Source organism: Adiantum capillus-veneris, chromosome 6, assembly GCF_014529385.1.
Source record: "Adiantum capillus-veneris isolate H3 chromosome 6, ASM1452938v2, whole genome shotgun sequence".
In the NCBI taxonomy this organism is placed as follows: domain Eukaryota; kingdom Viridiplantae; phylum Streptophyta; class Polypodiopsida; order Polypodiales; family Pteridaceae; genus Adiantum; species Adiantum capillus-veneris.
Window position 1 is genome coordinate 67,843,892 of NC_140936.1, and position 5,699 is coordinate 67,849,590.

At 39.2% G+C, this 5,699-nt stretch overlaps 1 pseudogene; it reads left to right on the forward strand.

Annotated features, from left to right (window-relative positions):
• The first annotated feature begins 1,095 nt into the window (after positions 1–1,095).
• LOC147455647 (putative lactoylglutathione lyase, chloroplastic pseudogene) lies at positions 1,096–1,892 on the forward strand (annotated as a pseudogene).
• Positions 1,893–5,699: the final 3,807 nt, after the last annotated feature.

The following is a 5,699-nucleotide window of genomic DNA, read 5'->3' on the forward strand; positions in this document are numbered from 1 at the left end:
GCCCCTTTCATCAAGCACAACCACATGACACACACACAAACACACACACACACACACACACACACACACACACACACACACACACACACACACACACACACACACACACACACACACACACACACACACACACACATAGCAGGGATTTTGTGGCATGTGCAGATGTTTGAGAGAGAGAGAGATCTATCTCCAAACTCAGTCACCTCCTCCCCCTTGGATTTCGACCTTGGCTCGCTCGTTGTGACCAATGCCTATTGTCTCGGGCTTTAACCTCCCCCTAGAGATACGCACATGGCTCCCATGTCACTTTCCCCTAGCCACCTATCATTGTCTTCCTTTTTATTTCAAACCCACACCAAAGATCTCCTGTTATTCTGCTTTTAAAAATGGGTCCTCCCCTACTGGGTGATCTCAAACATCAAGTCGTCCCTTATACATCCAATAGTTTGTGCTGCCTCTAATAGCCTTCCAGTAGTTGTAATTTCTAGAAGAAACCGACAAGGGCAATGAGCATGCAAACTATCTACACACACGGAGTATGCAAAAATATGAAAAATATAGTTTTATATGCAAAAAAATTTAAAAAATGGAGCGCTTTTATGCCATGAAAAAATAGCCGGATAGACGGTTGAGCACGCAGTCCGTCCGCGCGCGCGTGGATAGATTGCGTGCTCAACCGTCTGCCTGATTATCTTTTTATGACATAAAAGTGCTCCATTTTTTGAAATTTTTTGCATATTCGTACTATTTTTCTAGGAAAATTCAAGAGGAATTTTTTTCCCTCCCTTCTCAATCTATTTTCTTGAATTTCCAACTAGCTCAAGGCTAAGCCTAGAGACGATTTTCCCCACCCATGTGAATCTACACCCACTCTGTGACAATATGTATCATTCATAGTTTGAGCTCACTGTTCGTCCGCGCGCACGCAGACGGACAGTGATCTCAAGATATGAAAAATACAAGTCATTCTCAATAGCGATTGTTGATGCGCATTCTAGAGCATTGCTCTGCTCCCATGGAATGCGTAAAGAGCAAAGGGAATAACGACATGGCAATGATTAATAGCTACAAAGGTGGGGTCTTCTGCGGGCGATAATGGCGTGCTTGAAGAGCTCGGTAGAGGAAGAAGCACCAGTGCCGGGTTGTTGTGAGGTTAGAAACACAACGAAAAGTTCTCCTCTTTGCCCTGATGTGGTCACGATGCAACGAAGCTCTATGAGACTTATGCTACGAAGGCTTCAATGATGCTGATCATATTGAAGTCGTCAGCAATAATAACAAAAGCTTCCGCAAAAGCTTCTTGTCCGTTGCGTTTCTAACCTCGCAACGATACCATGTCATAGCTACGTCTGCACTTTTTGCATCGCCATCATCAAGAGGACGGCCTCTGTGTCTTCACCAGGGTTGACGTCGATGCTGGTTGCAGGGTTGGTGCCCCTTATGATTGCCACAATGCTTTTGTCATTGTGAGGTTAGAAACGCAATGCTTTTCTTGGATATGGTCCAGAAGATACTCATTTTGTTGCTGAGTTTAACTTCCTTCACCCCGTGCTCATTGATTGCCATGGTTCCTCTGCAGACTACGGCGTTGATAAATACGATATAGGAGCAGGTTTCAGCCATTTTGGTATTGCAGTTGAAGATGTGGGTTGACTTATCAAGCTTTGTGATTTAAGATAATATGATTGAAAAGATGCCCCAGTTAGTTACCTGGAGAATGTCGTTGCATCTGATACTCTTATGTTGATGGAGCTATTTAGGTTTACAAAGCTATAGAGCTTGTGAAGTCCAAGGGTGGTAAGGTTTCTCGAGAAGCAGGTCTGGTCAAAGGAGGAAGTACTGTAATTGCATTTGTTGAAGATCCAGATGGCTACAAATTTGAGCTGATATAGAGATGCCCCACCTCAGAGCCTCTTTGTCAAGTCATGCTAAGAGTTGGAGACCTTGATCGTTCTATCAAGTTTTATGAAAAGGTTTGTAGTTTTCTGAAAAGGTTTAGAGTTTATAGTTTATGCTAAGAGTAAAGACTGTGCTAGTAATAACGGTTAAAGCTAAGCTCCTTCCTAGATTTTGTAGGCCTATGGAATGCAGCTTCTTAGAACAATAGATAATCCTGATTACAAGGTTTGAACTTCTAGCATGTTTTTCTTTTTTATTGCTATATGTTTTGTGTGTTTTACTCGAAGTTCTTTCAATGCTTGTTTCAATCAAACTGCCAGGATGTGGGGGTGCTTCTGTAGTGGTTCATCGAGCATTTTAAATGTTATTGTTTTTTGTGAGGTTGATTTGGAAGTTCTCCAAATACTTGTTTTAATGAAAATGCCAGGAATGTGGGGTGGTTTTTTTTCTTGATATGCAGTTTCTATACTTGCATTTGAACCTTAGAGTATAGATGTTCTTCCATTGATCTTCTTAGAGCAGAGTTTGGTTTTTATTTGGGGCGTGGATGAAATGGGTTATGTATGCCTTTGTGTTTTCCAGATAATTCGGTTTTGTAATCGTTTGGCAGGTTGGTGTTTTTTTTTAGCCTCCAGATTGACGAGATACTTTAAACTTACGCTAGCACGCCAACCCTCTAGATTGACGATAGGGTATCATATCATGTTCATTTATAATCCGAGGTAGACAACCCAATGCTAAAATATTTGAACCAAATATCTTCAAAACAAAAGGCCAGGACCCAGATTCCAGACCGCCAAAAGATGACCTGTTCCAATTTGACCATGTAAAGGAAAATCTTGGATTAAATAGATATTGCTCTTTGATCTAAAGTGTATTTGCCTCAACAATTATGTATGCACACTCACATAGGCATAAATAACCAACGTCCTTTATAAACTAAATTCATATGTGCATATATACGGCATGATGCACCCTCATTTGGTATGTGCATTCTTTTTATGTGTGTACCCAAGGAAATATTGTAGATTGCCTTACAAGTACTTGGGCATCCCGGATAGTCAAATACATCTCTATGAAGTGTGATTTCATTACAAGTTCAGGAAAGATAATTGGGCTACTAGGAGAAACTTGCCAAAAAAGGGATCATGGTGATATACATTGTCTCTACTGAACCTTGCTACAAATGCTACTAAAGTAGACGTGGGGCAAGTTTAGATGAAAAGCAACACCGAAAAAGCTACAAATTTCCACATTAGAGCCATTGAAAGGGGCTAGGGCCACAAACACATCCTCAAAACAAAGCAAACAAATACGTTTTAAGTGATGACTCATGAGAGATCAAAGAGCCGCTTATGAGAAAACTTTTATAATTATGGGGCCTAACACAGTACTTGGCAAATGGGCCGTTGATTGTTGAGCATCTTAGGAAACGACCATGCAAGCATGTGCATCAAAAGATTGTTGCCCTCATGCGGGCGGTGCAGCATTTGTAGGTAATGTGTGTATATAAAAAGCATTTCAATCAATCATGAACTACACACTGATTTCAATCAATGTTAATAGGAGATGAACTACAGATATTGTCAAGCTCAAATTTCAAAAAATCTGATTGAGACAAGAAGCATAAAGCAATCATTTGCCTCAAGAAAAAACCACATATATGTACAAGTGGAAGGAATGGAATTATGTAGAACTTGAATATAAACGAGCAATTCATCTTGATACCTATACTTGAAAGTTGCTCATAATTTATTTTGTTTTATAGTGCTTTATGTATGTCAAATTTCACTACTTTTGAAAGCACAACATAACTCATTATTTAACAAACATTGCATACATTGTCTTCTATTAATGTTTCTTCTTCCATTCCGTATGGAAGATGGGTTTACACACTATGTTAAATTTTATATGAACATTACCAAGATGTGATAAAAACCTCCATGTGAAATTTTTTAGATGTACATGGATATATTTGAAGGTTTTTACACTAAATTTTGTATGTATTATCACCTTTGAATTTAAAATTCAGAGGTAAGGTTTAAAATTTATAGGTTGTAATAGAGAGTATCTATAGAATAAAATTTGAATATAAGAGAGAATCTCTTAAGATGCATACAAGGGTGAATCATGGTGTCACAGGGTAATGGCATGAGGGTATATTATAGGCAAGAGATGGTAGCAGGAGATAGGGGAGGAGGAGGGAGCATAGTAGCACAAGCGGAGCAGCAGCTATGCGGTTGCACATGCAAAGCTTTTTTATATGTAACCGAATTATACGCAGAGGTTTCAGTGTGGAATTGTGATGGTGTGGTTAGGCCTCCCAAGCTCTAGTGGATAACCAAGGTTCAAGCATGAGCTTCAGAGTTTTTCTTGTGATGCTCCACAAAGGACCTTGTGAGCAGAACCAAAGAGGATTTGAATAGATTTTGTTGAGTAATTATAAACTAGCTTGTAGTGGAACCTGTACGTGATTATGCTACAGTTGGGTTGTTTTATATAATTTTGATTATTTTTGTTTGCAAGTAGTGTTTGAAAAAACGTGTCTCAAGTTACAATTAGGCCGCTTTGAAACTGAAAATTTCCACTTGAGAGCAAGAGGAAAAGGAAAATCGTGTTTGGATTTTGAGAAAGCTAATGTAGAAATATACAAAATTAGCCTTTTTTTTTGCAAACTCAGGGGAAAAAATTATGTAAGGTGTTTCCAAACTCTCTTTGTAAAAGATTTGAACTATTTTCTAAACCTAAACAAAACATATGCACAGTAACCATTTTCGAAGTCTACCACATCTCACTCTAGTCAACCTCAACTGCTCCTGCCAAGAACCTCATTTTACTAGCAGTAATGCATCACATTTTTTAATAGAAGAGGACTAGAACAAAACAAGGAGGACATGCCATAGTGAAACAAATTATTGATGAGGCATATGTGAATGCTTGTCCTAAAATTTAGAGTGGAGAAACTGTTAGTCTTAAGTCATGCTGAGTGGGATGTGACAATATTGATTAGCTTGGAGAGTAGTTGTGATAAATCTCTTACCATGTCTAGTGTCGGAGGAGGCATATCGATTCTAGAACATAGGTTTTGGTGACTTGGTATCTTACTTTAGAGCATACAACCCGCATACAATTTGTTTCTTGAGGAACACATCAAGAGTTCAAGACTCATGAGGTAGATCTTTGTGTGTGTGTGTGTGTGTGTGTGTGTGTGTGTGTGTGTGTGTGTGTGTGTGTGTGTGTGTGCGTGCACACTAGTGTTAGGATTTGACATGCACACTATAATTTGAATGGCCGAAACACAAACCTAGTGTTAAGATGAACTTGTATCCCACTTGCAACCAAAAGATCTAAATTTGTGCCAAAAGCTCTAAACCAAAAGCTTACAAAATTATATTCTTCGAATAATTACTCCTTATGGTGACCGTGCCTGATTTGTTATTCAATGCTATGTTTGGGCATAGTGAGTGAGTAGGCCTATATATCTTTTACTGATAACATTAAATGCTCTGTTACAATCCACCTGTTTTGAATGGACGTGGGTACAACATAAATTCAACTTGGGTCAGAACCAAGCGAATAGGGCCCTTCGGAGATTCTTGGGGGCCATATTCGCCTGGTTCTGACTCTAGTCACGTCATCTATTATGACATGAGCGCATGGGACAGAACCAAGAGAATAGAGACCTTGAGGGATACTCCAGGCCCAATATTTTCTTGGTTATGACACCAAATGCATTCCAATTTTCAATAGTAGTTTTGGCTTGCTTTTTCTTTTAGACATGGGGATCATAGTCCTGGAGA